This window comes from Catharus ustulatus, chromosome 6, assembly GCF_009819885.2.
Source record: "Catharus ustulatus isolate bCatUst1 chromosome 6, bCatUst1.pri.v2, whole genome shotgun sequence".
Lineage (NCBI taxonomy): Eukaryota > Metazoa > Chordata > Aves > Passeriformes > Turdidae > Catharus > Catharus ustulatus.
The window spans coordinates 19,268,066-19,295,992 of NC_046226.1; the positions used below are offsets into that span (position 1 = coordinate 19,268,066).

The window sequence follows — 27,927 nt, forward strand, 5'->3', positions numbered from 1 at the left end:
AGTCAGAACCCTTAGATACCAACCTAAGTTAGAATTAATTTTCCATATCTGCCTTCTCCTGGGAAGTGGAAGATATCCACTCTTAGGCGACTCAGGGGAGAAAACTTCCCTGATAGGGCTCTGGTTACAAAAGTACTCTGTGACAGTCAGAGGCTGCTATCAACATTCAGTGACAATAGATGGAGAACTCCAAATTCAGTGACAAAAATGTGAGTTTGATTTGCCCATATAATTAAGAAATTTACGTGTCACCCCACCTACCACCCACAGCCCAGTGAGGTCTAGGGGAAGGAGTTGTATGGTTAGAGTGAAACTGCCCAGACCTGTAGTTATCAATCAAAGTTTGGAAGTGGGTATTGCGTTCTGCATTCTTAATGGCAATTTTATTTATGTGAATTACATTTTGGTTCCCATTTTAGGTTATCCAAATTTCTCTCTTGTTTTCCCTACCTGTATTTGAACTTAGACAATCGATCATTTACAAATAGGAAAAAAGAGTATGGAGAGGTTTAATGTCTATGTCCAGCATATTTACAAACATTGTCTTTGAAAAATATTTTAACTTCAAGTCACTCTGTACTCCATTTTTTTTCAAACAATATTCTACTGAAGTGGAAGGAGGACTATGAGAGTTATAAAAGGACAATGAGAAAGAGCCAATAAAATTACGTACTGGGAATCTAACTAACTAATTTCAATTCTGAAAACAAAGTTTGAACTGAAAACTGGTTCTTATTTTATTCAAGTCTCTTTCTTAATGCCTATAAAAGTATAAGTCACCTTTTGCTAATGTGCTCTGTCTGGAGAATGTTAAATCTTTCTGCAATAATACTGTCTTGGGTAACTTTGTAAGCAATGTAAGTTTATAAGGGTCTGATGGTCAAGAATTATCTGAAATGTGTCCAGTAACCACAGAAATAATTGAGGCAGACACTGGAGTAACGTGTTAAAGCTGCCAGGCTTCCCAATATAACAGGTAAATATTCCCCCTTGGGGTAAGCTGGCATAAGATTTGTCAGGTCTGAGAAAAAATAAAGCATACAAAAGCTCAACATTTTTTTGAGACACAAGAAGATACAGGAAAAGCAATCAATGTTTTGTCTACTTCTGCAAATTTTAAATAAGAGTTCAATTTATTAAAAATAACATTCTGATAGTAAAAAGTCCCAGTCAACTGAATTTCTGGCCTTGTTGAGGCCTTTGAGGTATGAAATTCGATCAGAAATGATGAGGAAAATCTGATATTTCAGTTCAGACCTATTAAATACTTGAGAGCACATGCTATCTGTTTATCATTGCATAACAAACCTTACTGGCAGCTTTTTGTTTGCTGTCTGGGTTTCTTGATACTGGGAGCAGGAACATTTTAGGAAGAAGAGGAATCTTACATCCGTGAGGTCACTTGTCTGCTGCGTGCCTCAGGCACTGCTAACCAGCGCCGTGACCTCTCCTTGCTCTCCAAGCTGGAAACTGTGAGTTGGTCTGGTCCTCTGCCCAGGTCTTAGGTGGAAAGTGACCGTGTCCTCCCATGCCTCTCAAGTGTGCCAAACATTGTAACAGGGTGGAAAACCATCCTTCTGGTCTGAGTAGTACTGCTTTTAAACCCTCTAAGTGCTCCTTGGGCTACGTTGCTACTGAGATGAGTAATGACACAATTGGCTCTGGGGAAAGCACAGAGGGCTGTAGTATATTGCACCTGGTGTAAAAAGACAAAGTACAAACCACAATCCACAAATCACGCTCATGATTTGGAAACAGGTAAATATTTTTCTGCCAGATTCCCAGACAGTCATAAAAGAAGTAGGAGTACCCAGGTGACAAGCTCCTCTATGCTCAGTCAAGAGTCATCCAGATTGAGAGCAGAAATACAAAGTAAACTCCTCTTCCCCCTCTTGAAACAGGAGACATGCTTGGCAGCTTGTTTTGCTGCTAATGTGGAACTGTGAACATTTGGCTCCAAGCCAGTTCTGGGGAGAAAATTGCTGAAAGAACATTTTCTCTTTTGGTATTTCTCTGACATGGGAAGCAGTAGACAATAATGTAAATTTTATGAGAAAAAATATTTTGTGGTTATCGGTACCCCAAACATGAAGACAGCCTTTAGGTATTTACTGACTGTATGAGAAGCTGGGGCCTGATTCCCAGCCACCCTGATTTTCATTTATCCTCTTGGATTAGGTGAGAGGAGATTGCCAAAGTGGGAAGTGCACCAATAATCTTCACCACCTGCTACACCATGATGTTGTGACTCTGAGCATATCTAAGACTTCTCTAATTTATATTCACAGACAAATCAGTGCTTTGAAATGTGGGAAATGGAGGAAGAATTGAGCAGAAGGAAGAGGATCAGTTCCCCAATCTCTGAATTACTCACAGTTCATCTGTTTTTTGTACAAATTTTATAAACCAGCTGATCAACTTCAGTTAATTAAAGGAAAGAATCAATAATACTAAATACATTGTTTTTATTTTCTTTGAAGTATTTCTGATTCCTTGTGCTAAAAAAACCCTCATTTTGGAGTTATCAGGGTAAGGTACAGCAAAATTTATAAGAGCAGAACAAAAGCAGCCAGCACAGACTCAAGGATGGGAGATTTATGTTTATAGCTACGTGGAGGGAATCAGAGAACACCAATGATTTACAAAACCTATTGAAGTACAAGTAGAAAAGGTTATAAAATATCCATGAAAACACCTAAGGGACATATCAGAAAAACATTGTCAGAGAGATTTGGCTTTGAGAGTCACCATGCAGGAGAAGTAGGAGGAGGAATGATAATCGCTTTTAAGCAAAAAACCCCCTCTCTTATTTATGACTACATTTTTTTTTAATAAAAACATACTAGAGTATAAAAAAAAATCAAGAAACCTCATTACTTAATTAAGACAGTAGAAAGCAGAAATTGCTCTCCTCTTCAAGTGATAATGACCATAGGATCTTCTAGAACTAGTTCCTAAGCAAGACTGCCCCTCAGTGAAAGTTATGATGACATAGTTGCAGTGGGATTTGAAATGCAGAAGTTGGCAGCTTTGGGCCACTGGAGGCGATGGAGGAAGGGGCTGCCAGACCAGGCCAGTGCAGGATGAGCAGCCTTTGCCTGTTCATGTGAGCTCTGTGCTGCCTTCCAGGGCTCTGCTGCTTCCCAACTGCAGCCATGCAAAGGAGAGGATTCTTGAATTCAGGAGGGTCCCTCACCGTCCCATCTGCTGACAGTCAACACAGATTGAATGTACTGCAAAAACACATTCTGCACTGTTTTTACTTTCCAAAACAGATCCAAGGCAGTGCTCTGAGCAGCATTCAATGCAGCTAACTAATCTTCACTTAGTTAGTTCGCTTAATCAACCCTTACCGGTTGCAAACATACTTTACACAACACTGAATATATTCACAACAAGCTACTGGTTGTCCTACTTTATTTCTTTTGTTCCCTTTTTCTATTTACCAAGTCCTGCCCCAAAAAAGAATGAAAAAGAGAGAAGAAGGGGTGACTGACAAAAATAAAGGTTAAATAAACAAAAATTATCATATCAAAAAAAGGAAATGTTTTCAAAATAGGAGCAAATTGAGACAAATATTCACCAAAAATTAATGAAAGAAAATGGATAAAATTTTTAAAAAATCATCTTTGTTAGATTCTGTGTGTCTTTATACAATTTTAGGAAAATCTAAACAAAACATCCCCAAAAACAAAAACCAAAAACACCCTTCCTCAAAAGTAGCAAAACAAAAAACGAAACCCCAAAATATCCCAAAAGAAAAGCCTGAAAAAGGTCCAACCCCCCCAAAAAACCCCAAGCAGAAAAAATGTTCCTCTTTTTGTTAAAATATAATGCTTATATAAATTCCTAAGATACTTTAGGCGCTGGGCAAATAAAGTATTAATTTCTCAGGTAGGGTTATTATGGTCTTTAAGAAACGCATTTCCCTCTCTCACAGAACAAATACTCAGATTGCTTTGAAATCCACCCTATAAGGAAACTTGGTGATGAAATAAATGTTGATAAAAATTTCCTAGGCCGTGGAGCTATCTCATTCCACAGTTTGAGTGAAAGTTTTTTTCTTCTTGTTTGCTTTTTTATTTTTGAATGAGAACCTTTATGTATAGACCATTTGTTTGGTTTGCCATTAATGCCTTTTTAAATCAGTTAGAGGACCAAGCTATACTACATTTCTCTCTGTCCCTTCCCTTTCCCTATTTCTTCATTCTTTTTCAATCAAAGGTCAGAACCATTTGTTGATAGAAACTGGGGCTCGTTTTGCACTTCTAAACATGACTCATCTCCTTGAGAGTACATTTAACATTTTAACTTGTTGAATCTAGAATAGAGCCATGGAAACTGAGCAACTTACTTAAGTGTTGAAGAGTTGCCATTTCACAATTTCAAGACTCAGACCTTAAAAACTCACACTGCTCTGGAGTAGATAGCAGACCTTAGAGCATCTTAGTAATAAAAAAGAGTTATGACAAATATTTTTTAAATTTCCTTAATGTGTGTTAAATTAATATAATTGGGTTAGTAAACTATTCATTCATCTACTTTCAGGTGAATCTCCATGACCTTGGAAATCTAGGAAGATGGAAATTTTTAAGAAAGCTCCTTCAAATTATAAAAAGGATCTCTTGCCCTACACATCTGTAAAATCTAAAGTGAGTACAATTTGTATACTTAAAATTTTAAAAAAAGTTAAAATTGAGTGAAATGTACCATGGTTTTCAATTGCTTTCAATTACCATTAAACCTTTTTGAGAGCAATTTGCATAATGTTTCGTAAACATGTAGGCAGATTAACCTTTTTAGTTAATTTATTCATTAGCAGTAAAAATTCAAAGCATCTCTTATGAGAAAATAATGTCTTGCTGTTAAATTACACAGAAACAAAGCAATTGGGACCTAGTTGACTCAGTTCTCCTTGTGTCAAAGCACAAAACAGTGGAGAGAATAAAGCTTTGCCTGTTAGCGGAGTGTTGATTAAATCGCCTGTTTGTGAACAATTAGCAGTATTACAAGAAGATTAGGTGAAGTATTAATTAGAAACGGGTTAGAAGAGTACTGCCTGCAGCAGGTACCTGCAAATATGGGGGATGGATAAATGGAAAAGTCTGAGAAAAGACAGAGGGTTTGACTCTTTCCTGTCTTAAATCCCATAATCTCATACGTTCTCTCAAATTTAACACTGTTTTTCTGTCACTTTGGGATTCTCTTTCGTGTCTGTAACTGGTTGCTTGAGTTAGAAAGGTGTGGTCACATTCCTTTCTGCCCCAGTGTGGTCTCCAGCCTTGCCTCTGAATGAATTGAGGTTACATCATTATCCATATGTGGGAACGTAAAAACTGGTGGAAGTTTGGACACTTATGTGATATTTTATTAGTCAGGTTCTTAAGGTATTTTCAACAACAACAGATGAAACTCTTCTCATGTGCTGGAATTGAATTATTTCCAGATTGATTTTAGGGCATTGGCAGCTCTATCCCTCTGGATAAAGTTACACAGAGCTGGGTGATGCAGGCCACAACACCATGTAGAGAGCAGCTGCTCAGCTGATGGAGATAGAGCCTGAATGGATAATTTCAAAGTTCACACCAGTTTTAGACCTATCCTTACACCTCTTCATTAAGAAATGAAACGAAACCTTTCTATATACATGCTCTGTCATTTGTCATAATGCTGTCCATTGTCTTTAGTGTATCTAAAACAAACATATACAAATATGTTGTAAGGAGTGGCCACATCTCTGACCTATTTATCAGGTATATGTGTGAATATTTAGATTAGGACATCTGTTATACAATATAACTCTGTTAAATTTATAATTACTTCCAAATTTAAATGTCAGGAAAATCAACTTCATATTTTTACACTTTCCCATATCTTTTAATGAGTTTACATCTGGAAGAGATAGACTGATGGAGATTTCAAAGTTAAGGAAATTCCACAGTCCCTTCTGGTGATTCCAAATAGCCAGATTATTCAGGTGACATGAGTATGTTGAAATCACTAAGTGCACAATTATGCAGAAACTATCCAATATTAAGTATTATTAATGGTCCTCTTGCATTATTATCATGTGCTGCTTAGTGAAATGTTGTTGACTTAACTGATGTAACTCAGTCACAAAATCTGTAGCAATCTCAAACAAGTCTGTGGAAAGAGTTTTAAAAAAATAGTTTCTCCAGAGAAATGTAAAAGAGATTAAATGTTTAAGGATGGTTCCTTATCTTTTAAGATGCTGAAAAATTTTTTAGTAGAATTAATTATATATTAAAAAGCTCTACTGCCTTTCAACTAATAAACAAAAACAAACAAACAAACAAAATAAACAAAAATCCCACAATGTGTTCATAAATAGAGGGGTCTAAACATCCACAGAAAAACAGTGTTTTTTCTTAGAAAGGTCTCATGTGGTCTTAACAATATATTTGCTGTGGGTGATTTTTTAAATCTGCCTTACTAACCCCTAGAGAAGCATGCAAATTCCATGATTGACACAGCTAAATAGAAATCCACCAGAAAAAACAGATGGTTTTGATAGGTAATATCTTCTAGGAGCAACTATCAGACTCTTGCTCCATTGTTAAGAATTAGCACCCGATGAAGTTAAAATAGGAGTAAACTGCCATGTACAAAAATCACTAAGTTACCATTCTATAAGAATGACAATGTGGGATTTGCTTAGGATGAAAATGCCAAGTGCTTCACATAAGCACATAGAAGGGCTGTCAAACACCCTCTCTATGCCAAATTGATGTTTCACTGGAAGTTTCCACCACATAATAGATCTGTGTTCTTTCTATATCTGTATTAGTCACATCATTCCCTACAAAGTGCCTGAAGCAGCTGAAGCAATCACCTCTAACATGATAATAAATTTCAGTAATATGAACCCTGAACATTTAAAGTTGGAATCCTTTGTATAAAGTCTGCTTCAGGAGCACTTTGCTTTGACTTTCATCAAGAAATCTGATTGTAAGATCATAAAATGTTGAAGACAACTTCAGATAGTGTTGTAGTCTTCCTGACAGAATCCTAAATACAATTGTATTGTCAAAACCCCCTAAGGACCCAAAGCCCCCAAGGAGCAATTAATATTATGACTGTGGCACTTTGGGTTATTTTTGAAAAAGGAACTGGAGCCAAATGGAAAGCAAAGCTCACTCTTGTTAATAAAAAGGTTAAATACTAAGTCAAATGGCAGAAAATTGGCTTAAAACATGGTAGATAAAAACAGAAATCTATTTTAATTTTGAAGTGCTTGCTCTGAACAATTGCATATCCACCTTGACAGGAAAAGCTTCTCTTAATGTCTCCTCTTGGAGTAGCTTCCATTATTCTCTATAAATCGTAGGAAACTAGACGTATTTAAGGATTGTAAGCTCATTTCCCTCTTGCAACAAGTATAGTTTAAAGTGTTTAGATGTAATATAAACTAGTGTCTATTTAACTAAATTGCAATTTCTAATCATTGTACGCATCTCTTTATTTCAATGCCCAATTCCATATGAAGATATCTACTGCTTCAGAAGAAAACAGAAACTCAGATGGATATTTGGGAAGGAAAATAGCAGTGTTTAAAAAAAAGAGCTCTTAAAAGAAAATCCTGAAAAATACATGATGAAAACACAGGGAAAGATGTTATTCTCTTATCATAAATGAAATTAGATAGCCCGCTCTGTTCTAAATCAACTTTATTTTGTCAGACATAATAACTTGTTAAGTTTCAGTAAATATGGCATATTTGGACTAAACAAGAGGATTGTATTTTATGTGACACAGTTCAGTGGTACTTTAACTTGCAGGTCATATGAAAGATTAGGATTCAGTCTATTTACTGCCTAAATGAACCCAGAATCTGAGTAGGAATCTTTTCCCAAGCTTCAAAGGGCTCTAACTCCTTAGTTTTTCTGGATTGGCATCATACCCATTGGAGTCACTCCATGAAATCAAAATAGATATTCATGATTAAATATTCAAAATTAATTATTAATTATTTAAAATAATTAAAATTGTCCTCTGTATCTTTGATGAGCTTTCCTGTCACTGGATCACCGAGTAATTTTTATTCATGCTGTCCTAGGAGTCATCTTTCTGAAGTGTGCAGAGAGCCTGGGTTTTGTTGCAGTCTGGTGGTACAGAATGCTCCTAATTCATGCCAGTGAAAACTTAAATAAGCACAAATAGGTCTTTGGTCCAGACTTCCACTGAACTTGATAACTATTACCTGACCAGACCTTCCAGTTTTTATGTATCCAAGGGAAGGGCTGATGAAGGCACCTGTCTCACAGCAGTGAGTGGAGAGCTGGGGAAGGCATTTACCCCTGCTTCAGTGAAGTGGCAGAAACCCTTGTTTGTACACCACTTTCATGAAGTTAGGCAATGACAGGACTTTCTAGGTGCCTAAATCTCCCCATGGGCAAGACACAGACATGTTGTTGCTTTAGAATCACAAAGACTATTTATAAAACAGCTTATTGCCTTAACAAATATGAACATACCATTCAGATGCCAACAGAGATGATCTTACAGCTGTTTGTTTATGGCCAACAGAGATATAGATTGACAGGATAATCTAATGGTCTGCATCACCTTGTTTCAGATTATTTGTGAATAAGATTCATTTTGATCTACAAAGACTGGAAAAAGGAAGCAGAAGCAAAAAATAGTTTTGTAAATAACTTCCAACTTGGAAATAAAAGGTGCTGAGCTTAGCATGCAGCAGCATGTGGCACATTCAGAGAGTCCACACACATTAACCACAGTAGTAGAGCTGTAATGCCAATCCTGTCCTCTCCTTCCTATTTTCCTTCTTCTTATTTGTTCTCCATTCCTCACTTTCTTTCTGTCTCTCCCTCCCTCTCATTCACTGGTCCTTCCATCCCCCCATACCTCTTAACTGGCCAGACATCTAACGCTGAGGTTTTCAGTGTGAGACCTAGAAAGAAATGGAAACAATTTACCTTCGAAGTTTCAAAAGGAGTGAAGGACAGTATGTACCTAGAAATGGACAGCTTGGAAGGTTAAGATTTCAAACACTTTCACGTTTTGGTTTTGACAGAATTTGGATAGGTCTGTATTTATTTGAATTTTAAAAAAATTATTTAGAGGGTGCACTTCTGTCATGGACATCTCTGTTCTTATTATGCAGTACAATTGTTCTTTCTTGGTGATGAGCTTTATTTTACCATCTCTGTGGGTAATTATCGAGTTATTAACAATTGGTGTAAAGTTGTGTGTCTGTGTGTGAATTTTTCTGCATCTTTATAATGACTCTGAGAGAATTCACTTATAGGGATTTCTGCAGTGGTTTAATATTCCACTTCCTGCAATAACAGCATATTTCAACACAAACACTTAATTATTTTAAAGGTTTATTTGATTTTATACTCTCTTTATCTGTCATGAAGCTATTTTATTCTTCTTCCACTTATATTAGTTTAGACTGTTTTAAATTTATGTAAACGCAGAATACAGAAAAACTGAATATAGCCATTAGCTTAGAGTACTACATCAATTTAAAACCTGATTCCAATGTTTCTATAAATGAAATAAATGTAATTCAGCATTAGGTAAAGAAGAAAAGGTCAAATAGAACAAAGTCACTGGATGCTAAAATTCAAAACAACTCCAGGTTTCAAGGTACAAATGCAAAATTAGGACTGCCGAATTCTCTGAGGGAAATGAGAAGGTGGTAATGTTTTATTCTTCCATTACTGCGTGAACATTTACATTATTATTGCTAGGCCAACTCAAGCAGTTTATTTCAAAATTTAATCCCTCAGGAAGAAAAAAAATCATACTTTCTATAATGGGAGAAAAAAGAATAAAGGGGCAAAATGTAAGAACACAAGTATTTAATCCTAAATCATGAAAGCATAATGCTGAGGATAATAAAAAAAAAAATTCGGCTGTGTATGAATGTTCTTCAGCTGTGTTTGAGACTGGAGCCATTTGAAACCATGAACTCATAACTGTTAAGGGCTGCAAGGCCCAGATTTTGCTTGAAACTGTAAAAACCTGTGCAAAACATACAATAAATAATCATAATATCTTTACTAAGGATCTATATTCTGGTGTTGAACTTGTGACCTAGAAGACAGATTAACAGGAGCTAAACTCCATATTTTCCTTATACCATGCATATATTATTTGTCATATTCAGCCCTCAGCAAATGAGCTTACACAAACTGCTTGTATTAACCTTCATTCATTATTATGTTGTGTTTTGGGGTTTTTTTTAACTTGAAAAATTTGTCCATAATATCTGTTTTTATATCTATGTAGGAGTGGGTATTAACTGTAGTTTCTTGTGGCAGGACAAGTAGTATGGATACTTGAACTAAACAGGAATACTCTGAATTCAAGGCATGATTCTGGTCTGCAAGTACCTGATATTTATTTCATGAATTTAAAGTAGTAGTCTGAGGTCCTCCTAAGTGCTTTGAACAGGGTAGACTAGGGGCCTAAACTCCTGGATTAATGTCAGCATGTAACAAAGTACAATGTCAGTATGTAACAAAAGCCAAACCCAAGTTGCTTTCCACTGCAAAAATCCCAAACTGAATGCAACAGAAGTCAACCTGGTAACATCTACATCACGCTGTGGAATATTAGCTATAGTTTGTAGGACAAGTTTTTTGCACTGTAATGTCTGAACACCTTTCTTTTAACTGGGTCACAAGGACTGCAGCAATTCATGCAGCCTTTGGCATTTCTCTTTTGACTTACTGAAACTCTTCTTTGCCCGAAGTGTTTTGATAGTTCAGGCAGGAGCAAGGTTAGTTAATACGATGAATATGCCTGTGTTTCAGGTAGAAGTCTTTTACCAAGGACAAAGTTTTGGCAGTACTTCCTAAACGTAATGAAACACCAGCAATGTTCTGGTACTTTGGAAATTTATTCCACAATCAGTTCCACTGAGATGTACATTATTAGCATGACTCAGTGCTACATACTGTCTATAAGTAAATTAAGTCTGTCTTACACATTCACAGTATTATAACATATATATTATATTATATTATATTATATTATATTATATTATATTATATTATATTATATTATATTATATTATATTATATTATATTATATTATATTATATTATGTTATATCATATCATATCATATCATATCATATCATATCATATCATATTATATTATATTATATTATATTATATTTATTATATTATATTTATTATATCATATCATATCATGTCGTATTATATTATATCATACACCATGGTGCTGTATAACGAGGCAGGCCTCTCTTCCCCCTTATCCTTCTGTATTTCTTTTTGATTCTGTCAGTAATGGCTTTCTTGCAGGCTCTTGTTCCCAGACTAGGATTCAGGAACTGCCATGACTAAAAAATAATCTCTAAATCTTTACTTTCCTCCCTTCCCCTCCCATCTCCCCATTTTGATCGGTTTACTTTCTTGCCAGCACAGATGTGGACTTCTGAAATATGTGTGGGAAGACAGGCAGACTGTCTGTCCATATTCATGGAGATTTATGCAGAGTTCAAGTGACCATATAACCACAGGTTAAATTAGGTTAGTTTTCTCCGAGCTCCTGCTGCAGCCAAGGGAGAAAGCATAGCTCCTGTTGTGATCTACCATCTATAACAGGTTAACATCTCTGAATTGCCTTCTGAACCTAAGCTCAGATGCTTAAAGGTAATTGTCCCCTAAGTGTCAATGCTCTCTTTATTTTCATCTTTCACATGTTTGGCCAAAATTTTATGATTAGCCTGGTGTAAAGATATTAGAATCTGGCCCAGACTCATTCTGGAAGATGGTAAAGGATGGAATCTGATTCTGAAATTTCCCCTTCTGCATTAGAGGATATACATCTATGTTCTTCAGATATTCAGAAACATCTTCAGATTCACTTTTCAGAATGCAATGAATACTACTAATAAATGATTACCACATCCATGAAAAATTCACACCACAGTAAAGAACCAAATGGGAAAAGTATACCATGAATATTTATGCACTGTGGCTGAAAGTACATTATATAATGGCAAAGAGCTGTAATACAGTTGTTTTTCACCATCACTGTTATCCAATAAAAGGTAATTTTTTTTATATATATTTTTAAAATTTCTCTCTGTGGAGTAAAGAGGTGGCATAGTCCTTGTCTTGGAGATCGCTTTTGGCATTTCTGTGTTGTTTCAGGCTATGTGCAAACTGTGAGACCTAGGAGAGTTTCTGGGCTCCCAGCCACCCTGTATTCTGACTCTCATGTGGTGAGCTAGAAAGTTCGCTCAGAAGACGTCGTTATGCACGAGGAGTTAGACCCCGCCCTCTCCATGGCGTTAGCCAATCACAGCTGTATCGAAGTTACTTAAGCCCGTGTTTGCCGAGAAATAAACGCATTTCACCGTCGACTGCATCAGTGTAGCGAGTGATTTGTCCAGCGACCGGGATTGTAAGAGTGTATGTGTGTGTTCGCCGTGGCCCGCTCTAGCCAGGTCACCACTTGCCTTCGTTTCTCCCCCAACGAAGGCAACACTCTCATATCAGGGTTAGGTTCGGGCTTGTGCTATTTGCCTCATCCTATGTACCCTGGATTTTTCACAACTGAAACCCGGGGGTTGGACAGACAGGAGGTTACAAAATGCTTCTTCCAGCCCTTCAGCCTGGACTGATACTTCAGCATGCACTCTCAGGTCATATTAAAATATGGTCCCCGTATAATCAATGGCATTTTTTCAACAGATTCACTGATTTTTTCTTTTACTAAAGCAAGACAAAACTTTGTATTAAATATGCCATTTTCTACCATTGGATTTCAACTAATAATAATGAACTCAAAAGAATGATCTTGTATATTAACACATACTATCTACACTTTCAAAATGAAATTAATTTTGGCCTCAGTACAAGTTGGTTTGCTTCTATCAATTTCAAAAAAACACACCCTTATTAAAGATGCTAAGAATTTAATTATTTGCTTCCAATTTTACAAATCACACAAATATATTATGTCTGGTGTACTTCTGATAGGCTGTTACTATATTCTGGTTCTAAAGTATAAACAAATTACACAGTGAAATTTGCCCCTTTCTCCTCACCCTGAATCAGTCACCCAGAATTATACTACCAACAGTATTCCAACTTCAGAAGTTAGACTTTTCCTTATTTGGATACTCTCTAGAGAAAAGGAAGTGTAGATGTGGAAATCTCTTCACATCAGGCCCATGCAGAAGACAGGAGATTTTTTAGGAAGTTAGTTTCATGAATCTAAGGGATAACATGCTTGGAATGTTAGGCATTGTCCAGATGATGTTGTATTGGCTGGGTACCTGTTATCAAGGAATTGTACAGGATGCATATTCAAAAATTTCCTGATGGTAAAAGCAGGGTGAGTTAGGTAATCTGGGCAGATTTAAGTACAGTAATTTCACAATTATAAGCTGCATCATTTTGACTAAAATTTTGGTCTGAACCCGGAAGTGCGGCTTATAATCAGGTGTGGCTTATATATGGACAAAGAACAGAAAGTTGCTGTTTTAGTTTGGAGGACAGGTGTCTGCTGAGAAAGGCAGGAGCTTCTCTTTGAAATGGAGAATGTAAACCCCCTCTCTCCAAATTATTATCATTTTGAAATCAAGGGGCTTTCAGGCAAAGATATGGGAATTAGGAATAACAGTTCTTTTCTAGGGAAATTAAAATAGAAATATAGTACTACAAAGAAACAAACTCCAAACCCTGACAAAGTCAGAGTACAACCTGACACCCTGTCAGGCAGGGTGTTGGTAGCAGTCCCATTAAATGGTGGTTGCAGTCCTCTTGCAGTGACAGATGTGGTTCAGTTGGAGCAGTGCTCCTGTAGAAGGTGCAGTTTCCCTCTGGAGGTCCAGTGGTGATGTGGAGAAATCCAGTTTTCCTCTGGAGTCCAGTGGAGAAAGGGGCTCCCTTAGTGTTCCAAAACCTCTGTTTTTATCTTGGTAAGAAATGTTGGGCCCTTCCCCCTGGTTGGAGCAACTTCCAATGGGATGCAGGAATTTTATCAGTCCCACAGTGGGACTCAATGGGCCATTAGCAGAAAATGACTCCCTGGAGGAAGGATGGGTTGTGAAAAGATAAAGAACAATGCTCCACCTGGTTTCAATGGATGGCCCATTAGCAGAATATCTGCCGTTGATATAAGGATCACCGCCCCCACCCTCAACAGATGGTGATAGAATAGATACCTTTTATCACTCTCTGTATTGTTACCCAAGACAGTTGCCGACACCTGGATGTGCGCCTTTAAATCAGGTGTGGCTTATAATCATGAAATTACTGTAATTTACCTGAAGTCAGGGTAACATCTCAACCTTTATGAAAGAGAGACATGAAAAGTTAAAGAGAATAAGGAAAAGGAGATAAAGGGAAATTTTGTTAAAAGTTAAGCCTAAATTTCAGCAGCTTTGATTGTCCTGTTAGCTGATAGAAAACAAGAGAAACCTCTTTTAGAGGGATGAGAAAAGGTGGGTGGGGGGATGGGTCATGGAACCAAATATATGAAAAGGAAAAATGCTCTGGCAGCTAGGAGGGTCAGCCATATCCTGAGGTGAATCAGGCACAGCATCAGCAGCCAGCAGCAGAGAATTTTTCCTCTCTGCTGTGCACTGGTGTGGCTTCACCTTGAGTATTGTGTACACCACAGTATGAAAAAGACATTATGTTATTAGAGACTGTCCGAAGGAGGGTAATGAGGATGGTAAAAGTTTTGGAGAAGAAGCCATATGACGAGCAGCTGAGGTTACTTGGTCTGTTCATCCTGGAGGAGACTGAAGTGAGTCCTTACTGCAGTTACAACTTGCTTGTGAGGGGAAGGGGAGGGACAGGCACTGATCTCTTCAACCCCACAATCAATGAGAGAAGTCAAGGAAATGGCCTGAAGCTGAGTCAGGAGAGCTTTAGGCCAGACATCAGGAAAAGATTTTTCACCCAAAGGGATATTGGGCCCTAGAACAGACTCCCAGCGAAGTGGTCACAGCACCAAACCTGACAGAGTTCAAGAAACATTTGGATAGCATTCTTGGGCACGTGTCAATTCTTGGGGTGTCCTGTGCAGGGCTGGGGGTTGGACTCCATGGTCCTGATGGCTCCCTTCCAACTCAACACATTCTATTCCGTGATTCTATTTGATTCTGTGGTTCTGAGAGCATATGTACCTAAAAAAACTTTAATTTGGACGATATTGTAGAAATAGGTGCATTTTAGAAAGAAAGAGACAAATTAATCTGGTCAATATAACAGCCTTCTTTTAGACTAAATAAAGAAAATTTTATATAATGACTGATACAGCAGAAACTATTACTCAAATGAGAGAACATTGTGACAAAGCCAGAGAAAGACTTGAAATATGTGGACTGGTGAGTTTTCCATCTTGCAAAAGCAAGATGAATATTCATTTTATTATGTGGCCATATGTTTCCATTAATGTAAAAGATGAAGCAGAGAAGGCTGCTGAAAGCCAAAGAGATAACAGAAGAAATGTTGCTAAGGTATCTTTGAGGGAAAATTAAAATAACTTTTTTTTTTGAACAGATGGAGACTTAGAGAATCTGATATGTCTCCTAATATATATCCTCAAATATTTTCACTGGAATATTACCAACCTCTTCTATTAGAGTCTGGCATTGTAAGGATTTTGAAGTTGGTTCTGCTGGATTTCAGACTCTCTCTGATACTAAAATACTTTATTGAGAATGGAAAATTTAGTGGGAAACTGAAGTAGAAAGTTCACATGTATTTCATGAAAAGAAAAAAAAAAAGAAACTATTTTCATGAGAGTGTTCTTTTGTAGAAATAAAGTGGAAGCGAAAAAAATTAGGGTCAAAATATATGAGTAGAATTTCCACTAAATAGTATATCTGTCAATGTTTCTGTCAATAAACATTCCAAAATCAATATGAGAATCTTAAAACTCTTTTTCTATATGATCTAATAGACAAGAAAAAACTTGTAACAAGTCAGCCTCTGTCTGGAGACACACTAATAATTCTGCTTATTCTGCTCATGAGTTCAGCAGAAGCCAAAAAAATGGAGCTGGTAATGAACCACCAGGTAACTGCAAATGTGTGATTGGCACAAATATGTATCTAATTAATTAAAGACTATCATGTGATGGCAGATTCAACAGAGGACAATTAAATTCATGTTTGATGGCTGATAGGTCCTTGGAGTTTCTCATTGTTTAATCTGTGCTGTGGTGTTGCTTTCCCACACTTGAAGGGAAAGGTGGCAGCACGAAATGAGATTATGGCTCGTCCTGTCCTCAGAGCTTTAGCTCAACAGAGACCCTTCTGTGAGGAGGAAACATTTGGACTTTTCTGGGCAATAAGACTACGGTGGTGGGACCACCATTTAAATTCAGGTAAGCATGAGGAAAGCAGAAATCTTGCAACAGAAGTTCAGGCTGATGGATATATATTCCTTATGTTTGGTTTTAGGCATCTGGGATGCATATAGAGCCTTATGAGCTCTGCACCGTCATCGCTTGTTAAAATAAACAGAGTAAAAAACACAATCTTTAGAGATGGTGTATTATTCTAACCACATATAGATGAATCACATCTATAAGAACATGAATCACACTGTAAAAACACTTAGGTGTCTCCACTATAAAAAAGACAACTGAAGGGGAGGTGGGTATTTAGATCTGGATGGATCAGCTCCAACCTGACAGGGTCTTTCTTACAGCAACAAATAAATCTAACACTAATTCTCAAAAGTGATAAAAAGCAAAATGCTTTTCTAGTGACCTAGATAGTGCTGTGAGGCTTGTGTAAGACAGAACTAAACACAATCAACTGCAAAGTGGATGAAAAAAAGAAGACCCATCTTGTGTGCATGAGGAAGGGAAGACTTATTTCCAGAACTTTATTTACTCTGGCTCATTGAACAGCTGTGGGTTTATGCTGCTTAAAGTGCTGCTTTCCTGTTCCCACATATATGCTTGTGACTTCCAAAATATACACCCTTATAAAATGCAGACTTTTGAAGCCTACTGGTGTCTATACTTTAAAAAAACATAATAAAATATGCAGAGTAGATTCACATAACAGTTTTGATTACTGAGGATCTGGTCACACCAAATTAACTTCTATACAGATGTGACTCTAGGAAAGGTTCTTTCTGTGTATGGGGAGCTTAGTGAGTCTAAGCTACTGTAAGGATATATTTGCCCTGTCAAACCTGACTCAAATAAGCTTTTATAAAGATAGTATAAGATCCAGAAAACATTTGTTATTGTTCTTTCTATCTGTTGTGGGTGATTCTTGCAAGAATTTTGTCAGTGAACACTAAGTGAGAATTTCACAAAAAGGGCTTTCAAACCTCATGGATATTATTGAAATTTAGAGATTCACAGCACCTCATGATTCCAACATTCAGCCCTTCAAACACTTACGTATGACTACAATATTTCTACTTTCTGTCTTTTTTACATATACCAACATTTTGGGGCATGAAAACATGTAGTATGAACTTCTAAAAGTAAACAAATACTAATTACCTATATACAGAATATGGAGTTGAAAAGAAAAGCTAGTGAGTCTTTGTTAGTGCGTTTTTAGTTTTATTTGGCTTATGTAGTTAGATCATGGTACCAGGGGAGCTGGAAGGGTACTCTCCTGCCTTCTGTGGAAATTAAACATTAAATTATTTTTTTTTTTTCTTTTAAATAGGTTTGCTTAGAAGGGAAGCGGTTGTAATTTTTCTGTAGGGTTTCTGGAATCGGAGAACAGTTGAGGAAGGTGGGTAGCTCTGGAGAGTTCCCTGTCCCACTCCTCTGCTCAAAACAGGTTACTCAGGACCAGATATAGCCAGGTTTTGAGTATCTTTGAGGCAGACTGCACAATTTTTCTGGACAAGCCTTAAAAGATGAATTTAAATTTAATATTCTGCATTTCAATTTATGCCTGTTGCATCTTTTCCTACCACTGAACATCAATGAGAAATGCTTGGCTCAGTCTCTACAGACTCCTATCAGATATTTACACATTGATCGCTGATAAGAACCTCCCTAAGATTTCTATTTGTTTGCTTAAACATGATAAAAATTATTATAATTAAAACTTCCTTTCATCACAAGTTATTATTTTAAAGGATAACTTTATTTGAAGAGAAATTCAATAATTTTAATTATTAGTAATATTATTTCTTAATATCTTCTTTATAAATTTAAAATGAAATTATATAAGGAAATGTTTATTTCAAAATTTTTTCCAACATTAAAAATACCTTAAAACTTTATTTTTAATCACTTCTGTAGTTTATAAATTGTTTCTGCCAATCAAGCCAGCTTTTCTTGGATTTTTAAGGTAGCTATCAAAAACTTCTAGTGTAACATATGAAATGATACTTTGATTGATTTAAATCTTCATTAATTATTTGTCCAGTTCTTAGATCTTAGATATTTTAAATCAAATGATACTTCTAAATTCATTACTTAGCTCATAGGATGCTTATAAAATATTTCATTTTTAAATGTGGTCATTGTAATTTAAAATAAATAATTATGGAATTCAGACTCTGCACTATGGTGTTAATTTATTAAGTATTTTGCAGTTACAATTTAAACTGCAGTGAATCGTTCTGATTGCTTACCTAAATCACTTTATTAATTCTAGCTCAAGTATATGTTGATAAGCAGGTTCATACTATGCATTCTTTCAGAGCATGTTTATCTTAGGAAAATGAAGATAGTTAATCCTATATTTTCAATCTTCAATCCTTATTTTCAATCTCCTAAACGATTCTTAGGATTGTTTAGGATTTTAAAATTTGAATGCATAACACTTCAGACAGAAAAGCTTGCCTTCATAATCTAAGTTATCCTTTTCGATACTATTTTTTCAGGATTAATCTATATGATGCTCTGAAATTTGGATATTTCTCAAGTGGAAATGAGTTGCTATTGGACAATACCCACAAGTAATATAAAAATATACAGACTACAAAGCAGTAATTCAGATTTACTGCCCAACACCTACTCCCATTCCACCAAAAAGAAAGGAAGTGGATTTTTTTTAATGCTAGTAGCACTGAAGACTATATTTAACAATAATCAATATGGCAAAAATCTTAGTTTAAAAAATCTAAGCTTAGCAATCATCTTGGTGACATATGCAGCTTTACACATGCACATTTTGAGATTTCCTGACAAGATTATTTTCAAGGGACACTGTTAACATTTGCTTTCAGTCAGTTTCAGAAGCAGTCAATCAGTTCCATACCAGCTATTTTGATTTTCTTCATTATTGTTTTACCCTATAACCCAGCTCTTCCACGATGTTGCTATATTCACAATCTTCTTTGCATTAGAAAATCACTTGTGATAGTCAAGATGAAATACATTTAGCAAACAAGAAACTGAGCTTCTGAAACAAAGTGAATTTGTAGCAATTAAATCATCCTCCTGTATAGTGCTATTATTTTCTTTAGAGGTATAACTGTCCTTAAGAAAGGAATAGATCAGAAGTAAACTAAATCACTAGAAGCCTGCCAGTCCAGCCTTCAGGAGTGTTAGACAGGCCAGGGGGGCAATGAGAGCATATATTTCTTCTGGATCTAAAAAGATAATGCTAAATAATGACAATGAGGTAAAACCCATAAATCTATATATGTACAAGACATTTTCAGTATCATTACTTCTGTACAAACACCTCCAAAACACTCTATGAAATAGTGAAGGGGATAGATCTATTATTGATTAATCAACAGTCAAATTAAATTAGTAACTTAAACCAGCAAAAGAGAACGGAAAGCCAGTAGATGCATTCCTCTCAAAATGAGACATTTCAACTCAAACATCAACTGAAATAGTTTATACTGAATATTTAAGGATATTGATGTCATTTCTTATGTGTTTTCTCCCATGGAAAGAGAGAAAAAAATGCATTTTTATTGTTTGCAAAGATCAAGCATTCAGCAGGTTCCAATATAATTAAAATGATAGGAGGGATTTCCTCTTTGTTCTTAAATCATGGAGCTGTTCTCATTCCGTTTCATAACAGTAGGCATAAAGGAAGAGGTAGAATATAAAATACATGTTTTCTGACTTCTGCACCCCAGCTATTATCATTGTTGCTCTGTTTCTCATTTAAAGTTTGTATTTCCCTTCCCTTCTTCATCCCCTAACAAAATAACAATAACAGCAGCAGTAACAACAGCACACCTAACCAAGAAAATCCTGAGATATATTCCTGTGAAACTATAGGAAGAATAAAAATGTGTTACTGGGAAAAGCACATACACTATAGATAGCCAATATTTTTCAGTGGAACAACAGTGTAGCATTAGAAACTGACCCCATCTTGTAACTTTACTGTCTTCTCAAAGTATGCTTGTGCTCATCAGTAATTTCTGTATTTTAGTTGTAGATTTTGTAAATGTATTTAAATTCACCTTAAATTTATCTTAAATTTGCAAAAGTATTCATTTAAAAAATAAAATCCCAACATGTGAAGTACAGAACTGCAATATGATTGTCTGCTTTCCAAGGTACATGGTCTGGAGCTTTGGTTTGGATCCAGGCCAGTGACCAGGGTCAGGGAGTGAGCTACACTGAAATTTTAAACACTCTCAGAATTCAACAGCTTGGCTCAGCAACGCTTCTAGCTTAATATAAAAATATTTCTGTGTTGCATGATGTTTGGACCAAATACTAAGATCATTGTTTTCCTTGGGAATTTGATTAGGGGTTTTCTTTCAGGATGTGGAAGATTTTTGTGGAGTAGTGAGTTAGGGCTACCTTTTTGAAGAGGCATCTTTGGAGGTTGCCTTCTATTTTGGGTCATGCATTCTCTTTGGGGAAGGGAACAGCTGGGAAACATTACAGAGAAAGACTCAGCAACCATATAAAGTTCTAGAGTACTTCCATTTGTTCCTCTCCAACGCCTGAAAATTGCACCCCAATCATCTGCACATATGACCTCAGATTTTGAAAGGGCTGTCCTTTGTGTACTTGTGCCATGAATATCTCAAAGCTACATGCCAATATGAACATTCAAGCAAACAAATCACAAATGTTATCCCATTATGTCACAAGCTGTACTTGTTAGGTGTTCCAAAGTACTTGACTCTATTGCAAATGGTCAGGCTGCCAACGCCCATACATACGGTGTAGTCTCATAAATTAGGAATAATTTGTGTCCAAAGTTTCTCTGTGTTAATTCCACTCTGAAGGATCTGAATCAATATTTTTGTTGAATGTGGTTCCTCTTCATATCACTTTTCAGGTCTATGACGATTTTGGCTAAATTAAATTAACCAACAATATTTCTGGTTTGAAGAAAAATGCTTATAATTTTTTAATGAAAGAGAATTGCTAGGTGCAGTTTTTGCTTTTTTCACTGCCAAAACCCAATCCAAAACCAGCTGTGTGATTTATGAAGACAGTCTTGCCCTGTTTCCTTTTCAGGCCCACCCTTTACGGTCTGAACAATAATGTCTAAAAGCAGTGAAACATTCTACTTTATTTAATAAAAACACTTTTATTTCCAAATCTTAAAAAACAAAGCATTTCTAAACTGAATTCATGTAAATAATAGATCTGTTTAGTTTATGCTAGAGTTGGCTGACTATTAAAGCAGAAATACTATCCAGTTAAAGTCAGACTGGAATGACTATTCTTTTAATTGGAGCAATGAAGACCATGCACTAAATGTTAGCTGTTTTTTTTTTTTTTAAGAAGAGAACACATTTTCTATGATTTATTAATTTATAATCATCTTTTACATGGCCAGAAGTGAATCCATTCACGTAATAGATCACTCTAAGTTAATTAATGCTTTTTTTAATGTACTTCACTCTGGTGTGTAAGTGGGCACATGATTAAGTACAGACATATGCATGATGGTAGGACAATATCTTTCTGACCAAATGACTTTATGATCAATTGACAGGGAAGTCTCAGTGAAATAATTTTTAAAGGGATACCGTAAAAACTATAAAACATAAGCATTAACCTGTAACAAGTGTACAGGGACAAGTTGTCATTCACTTTTGAGAGTCCAGGTCTTAATTTTTTTGTCATCTTATCATTACTAATTGTTAGTTTTATTTTAAAGTACAGTATCACTCATTGTAAAATTCCCAGACACTGTTCTTAGGTCTCGTTTATTTGTTTGTTTTTTTTCCCTAATGCTCTGTTATGTCTGCTATTTTAGATTTGATCACCTATGAATAAGAACTGATTAGATTCCTACAAATACCACAGGAAACATATTGTTTGGAGTCCAAAATTCTTGAGGAAGATGGAACCAATCAAACGAGCCTTACTGGCAAAGCATGGCTTTCTTAGTGTTTTTTCACTGCAGTAGTCACATTTCAGCCTACTCTTAACTTGGAAATACCATGATATACCTGTTCAATCCTAAGAGTGGTATGGAAATATATTACCCTAAAGTTTGGCCCAAAACTGCCTTGCTGAAATCATGTCTTCCTTCTTACAGTCTCTTGGAATATAATTATTGCTTGCATTTAAAACCATTTGAGTATGGTGCTTTGTAGTACAATGACACAGAGTAAAATGTTTTCAGTTTACAATGAGAAGAGATACCTTTTTGCAGAAAAAAACCCATATACAAAGTATTTTCCAAATGTATCTGTTCTTGACTGTGCTACAGAAATTTTATATTTCTTTGTCTCAGATTTCTACCAGAAAAATGAAAAGAGCAAGTGCTTTCTATCAATCTTGTCTGACTAAAATATGAGCTCTACTGTGCAGCAGGAAGTGCATTTTACTGCATAACCATTTCCCAAACACACTGAAAATTTTGGTAGAAATTAGCTAAATAGAAGACTTTGGGCCAAATGAATGTATTTTTTTTATTTTTGAGGCATATATGGAAATAGCGTAGTGAGATTCAGCTCAGATTTTAAATTCTTTCTCTGAAAATAATTAATGAACAATTAGAAACCAGGATACATTTATGAGATTCGAGAAAAGACAGAGAAAATTTTCTGATGGCCCTTTGACTCATTTGTGCAAAACAATAAGGCACAGGTTTCTGTCCATTCCTTTTGCTGATTAGTTAAATTCACTTCTTCCAACAAAAAGAACAGTGAAGCAATAAATCTATGTCTGTTCTTTATGCATAGACAGAAACAGGGCAGAATATGTTGAAATGAGATGTTAACTTGAACATTAAGCTGTCATGTTAACGGATCTGCTTCTTTCCCTACAAGAGAAGGCCATGCTTCAATATTGTACCTTGACCAGATATTTTCATTAACTCTTCAAGGTGCAGTATTTAAGGGGACCATTGCAATTGCTTCACATATCCAAGTAAAATAGCTGTTTGTTCTTTATGCTGTTTCTCTGTCTATCTGATGTGTTGAGATACGTCAATCAATTAATAAGATTAAATAATATTGCTTTCACAAAGTTCTGGATACTTTAATAAGAATCTTCTAAGATTAACTTTTCAACTAGCTGTGTTTCACTGCAGTTTTCTTCCTCTACAGATTATTTAGATTTCATACCAATAGAGTTTTACTGACAGAAGTTATTTAATTGAGGCACTTCTCATTCCACCAGATGTCTGTTCCTAACTGAATTTATTAACTTTTCATTAATTATCCCTCAACTGCAGGGAAGAATATTGGAGACAAAATGTTAAATAAAAACCCAGACACACAGTAATGTCCCTAGGTGGATAACCAAAACACACGCAAATTGTCAACTAATGTTCACAGGAGTCAGTGGCAGTCTGTTGAATTTGGACACAGATTCTCTTTTCTGAGACCATTAGTCTTCCCCTGGGGTTTCATTCTCCAATTCACTGTAAGGCTATACATGCAAGCACAGTCTTGGACATTGCACAGTTGGCTTTAAGGCAGCTTCTTCAGAATTCTATTTGAATTTTTAAAGCTACAGAACTGAAGGGAAATTCATCCATCAGACAGAATTTAAGTGTGTTAAGAAATCACCTCAGTTCGCTCCACAGTCAAGATTACTCTCCATAACATATTGGCCATTGCTGCATTTTTCTGCATTTTTGCATTCAAGATAAAACTTGCACTTTCTAAAAATGTGATTCAACCATGATAACAGGTGGTATTTTTTGTTCTCTCTTTTGGAAATAAATTTCAAAAATTGAAATTTCATTATACTTTTTATAAATATTATATTAATAAATATTATATTAAATATTATAATAATACTCCTGGTATTATCTCTTCCAATTACATGGTTAAACTGCAAGAATCTATATATATTCCATGAATACATAATTAATCATAAATTATTACATAGAAACATCAAAATATGTAAAATATATTCACTAAGTCTGACAAAAAATGTTATACTGAAAAAGAATAATATAAGTGAGAATAGTTGTCTGCAATGAGCCCTTTCTGGTGAAAATGCAAGCTACATGTGGCAGACCTATACCCAAATGACCACTAATTTACACATTGGCCCGACAGGTAAGTAGAATTTGTTTTAAAATCCTCCCAAACGGTTCTGTTATATCATTACATCATTACATCATTACAAACTTGTCTTATTTTGTCTTTTTTCCCTACTTTTTGCATGAACTTGTTAAGTTGTAGGAAAGATTTGATTTGCATTCAAATTCTTGAGCCAAGTTTATAGTGGAATACAACATAACCCAGTTCATGGGAACATTCCCTCGTGTATCAACTGAAGTGCATTCTGGAGTCAAATTTGTCAGCTATTCTTATAGCAGACAGCAAGATACACAGCAATTTAGAACAAGAAGTCAAGAGAAATGTCATGTGAGTGGTCTGAGGATTTACTTTGTAAAAAACTTTGTCATAGTTAAAAGAGAATAGGAAATTCTAATAAGGAGAATTTGTAAGAAGTAATCTATCTAGAAAGAACAAAAAAACAAAACCTTTGTGGTTTAGACTCATTGCTAAAAATAAAACCAGAAAACACATTTTAACCTAATAATCAAGTAATTTTAAATTAGAGAGATAAAATGCTATAATAATACAATAACTATAATGGGTTTTTTCGCCAAAAGTTGAGGAAAATAATAAAAAACCTTGACATGACACAGATGTAGATTAGAGGAATGGTTTCTTTCAAGTGAGAAGGATTAATGCTTCTCAATATACTGTGACATGAAAACCTACACTCTGCAAAAGCCAACCTTCTTATCTTTTCCATAGGATACCGCTGTCACACTGTAATGCAAAGCAGCTTCAGCATCATGTTGAAAATTGGCAAACAGAGGAGAGTTCATGAGTACAACATTGGGATCCAGATATATTTAAATTTATTAAAGGTTGACAAAGCATTGCTGCTATTTTCCAAGTCAATACATCATATCACCTAACAATGACTTGTAGGGTTAGAAGTGAAAAATTAGATCTCTGAAATGTTTACTTCAGCTAATAAATTAGTTATGATATGAAGTATCCCAAGAGTAGATTCTTAGGGTCTATCCATTGATAGAGAAGTCCATGAAGATTTGATTGAGGATAAAAAAACAGTTCATTATTCTCTTTTTACATCAGAAGGTAAGCCAACACACCAAATTGAGGACTATGTGGAAACGAAACATATATGAAGAAGGCCAATGAAAATAATAATTACAATTGGTCTAGAAATAACACAATTTATGAAGAACAGAATGAGCAGTGTTGGCCAGGAAGAACTCAAACTCCCATTTCACATTCTGCTTGAGTGTGGGAATTAGAGAGAAAATTTCCTCTCATGGAGTCTCGCTTCAAGCAGCCAGAAGGATAGAGTGGAATTCATGTACATCCCAAGAGTAATGGACCACAGGGTGTTTGAAATTGCACAGATTTACTGGTACCAAGAAAAGAAAAAAACAGAGCAAGAAAAACAAATTCTGTCCAGGAAAGTGTCCAGGTGCCTTCCCAGAGTCTAAGTATTTAGTGCAAGAATTTAAATTGAAATAGTTACACATACAAGGAAAACAACGAATGGTGGCACTCATGTTGAAAGAGAAGAAATGGAAAATAATTTTTAAAATAGAGCAGTGTATTTAGGATTTTTCTCCTTCTCTACCATATACAGTGAGAGAGCATAGCGAAGAGAAACAAAAATTCCTGGAAAAGTAGATTTTATATTACAACAAAGTTTATCTATTGAAAATAGGGTGCTGTATTTCAAATTGCATGTATAAACAAACTAGTGCCATTTCTTCTGAGCTGTATTATGAAAAAGGATTATAATGAAGTATGTTACAAAAGTATAAGCATTTGGAATTAAATGTTTGAAAGTCTGTGGGGGTTGCTTAAGGATATTCATCCCTGGCACTCTAGCACAGAAAATCTTCAAGTCTTAAGTTCTCTGCATTGAAATTAATCCTCAGACTTTCAAATCTTGGTATAAGAAAAGTGAAAGTATAAATCTATAATACTTTTTGAGATGCCTGTGGACCAAGAAGCTGTCTTTTCTACTTACTAAATGTGCTAAAGGCTGGGGTGAAATTCACAGAGAACCCATTGTCAAAGAGGCTGAGCTCTGCTTAAAGACAGGAGAGCTTGGTGCGACACAAGAGGGCAGAGGGGGGTGGGAAGGCTGATGTGAAACCCAGAGGTTTCTCTGTAAGATTTGATGAAATTCTTAGTTTCCCATGAATGTCTCAGCTTTAATGAGTGCAAAAATTTCCATGAAAAGAAAATATTTCTAAGGAAGCAAGGTAAAAAAAATTGAGATTTACCTTTTAAGAGGTATTCACTAACTCTCATAGCTTACTCTGAGAAACTTAAGACAATCAAAATTTTAATTCATTTAATAATGCAATGATAATAGATAAGAATGTGGGAGCTTGATTTTTATCTCTGAAAAAAAAATGTTTTGGGTAACAGAAATAGTTAAAAGTATCTCTTAAAACGTTTGAAACCCCTCTAACGTCTGAAAACAAAGAAAAGTGTTGCTTCTAGTTCATGGTCAGGATCATCATGTGGACAAACCTTTTCATAGTGTGTTGATGACTTGGTCCATTATCAGAGCATTGGCTGGCTAAATTCATACTGCATTTACATTATTTCATAGCTATGCTGATGCAGTGCATTAGCTTAAGAGTAAAAAGTTTTGAACCTTATCAGGTCTTTTGAGTCATGGACTTCAGCCACACATATCCCTCTTATAAGCACTAGCAAAAAGGCAAACATTAGAATTCTTCCAAAATACATACTGTGGTGGTTAAACAAGTAAAAATATCTGTCAAACTGTGAAAGGAAAGTTTGGAAAATGGCCTACCTTCCTGCTCCAAACTTTGACAGGGACAAATTTTCTTCTTGCAGCTTCCCTGCTCCCAACACATCCTTATGAAATCCTATGATTGCAGAAATCACAGGAAATTAGTCTATATTTTACCTGCGAAAGTCTCAGCTTTCAGTGAAGCACTCACGTGACAATTTAATTGTGCCTATCCATTTGGGAAAAAACCTCCAGTTTATTTCCAGAGGCATACATGCCATGAGAACTTTTATATTGTAAGGAAGTTTCAGGCTTTCAAACAAGAGATAAAGAACTGCAAAATCTATTATACTGCTACCCTGCTCTGAAAGTCACAAGTGGGAAGACAAGAAAGGGCTGAGGGTTGGGCAGAAATGAAAGAACCAATAAACATGCAGATAAATGTATATACATTGGCATGATACTCTGACTACTGTAAAAATATTAGGGATTTTAAATATATAGTTTATCACATTAAAATATTTATGCAATTTTCTCCAAAGTTGCATTTTGCTTGTATCATCTCATGAGGAGGCAGTGACAGATTTTGGGAACTTAAGTGACCCATGGCAATAAAGAGACAACAAAAAATAGCCAGTTAGAAAAAGCTAACAGTTAAAAAATAATTCGGTAATATTCTTACTATAACTTTTTAAGCAATAGATGGCAAATTTTAGTAATTTTTTTTGTGATCATTAGTGATCTTAGTCAACTACACTCTTCAGGTACAGGAACAAACAGA

General features: G+C 35.6%; 1 long non-coding RNA gene across 2 annotated transcripts in view; it reads right to left on the minus strand.

The window, feature by feature from the left end:
• Nucleotides 1-27,927, minus strand: part of LOC116997196 — a 43,771-nt gene that overhangs the window by 6,364 nt on the left and 9,480 nt on the right. For both annotated transcript variants that reach the window (XR_004418121.2, XR_004418120.2), the window contains exon 3: nucleotides 27,207-27,282. This is a non-coding gene — a long non-coding RNA (uncharacterized LOC116997196). The remainder of the gene's footprint in view (nucleotides 1-27,206; nucleotides 27,283-27,927) is intronic.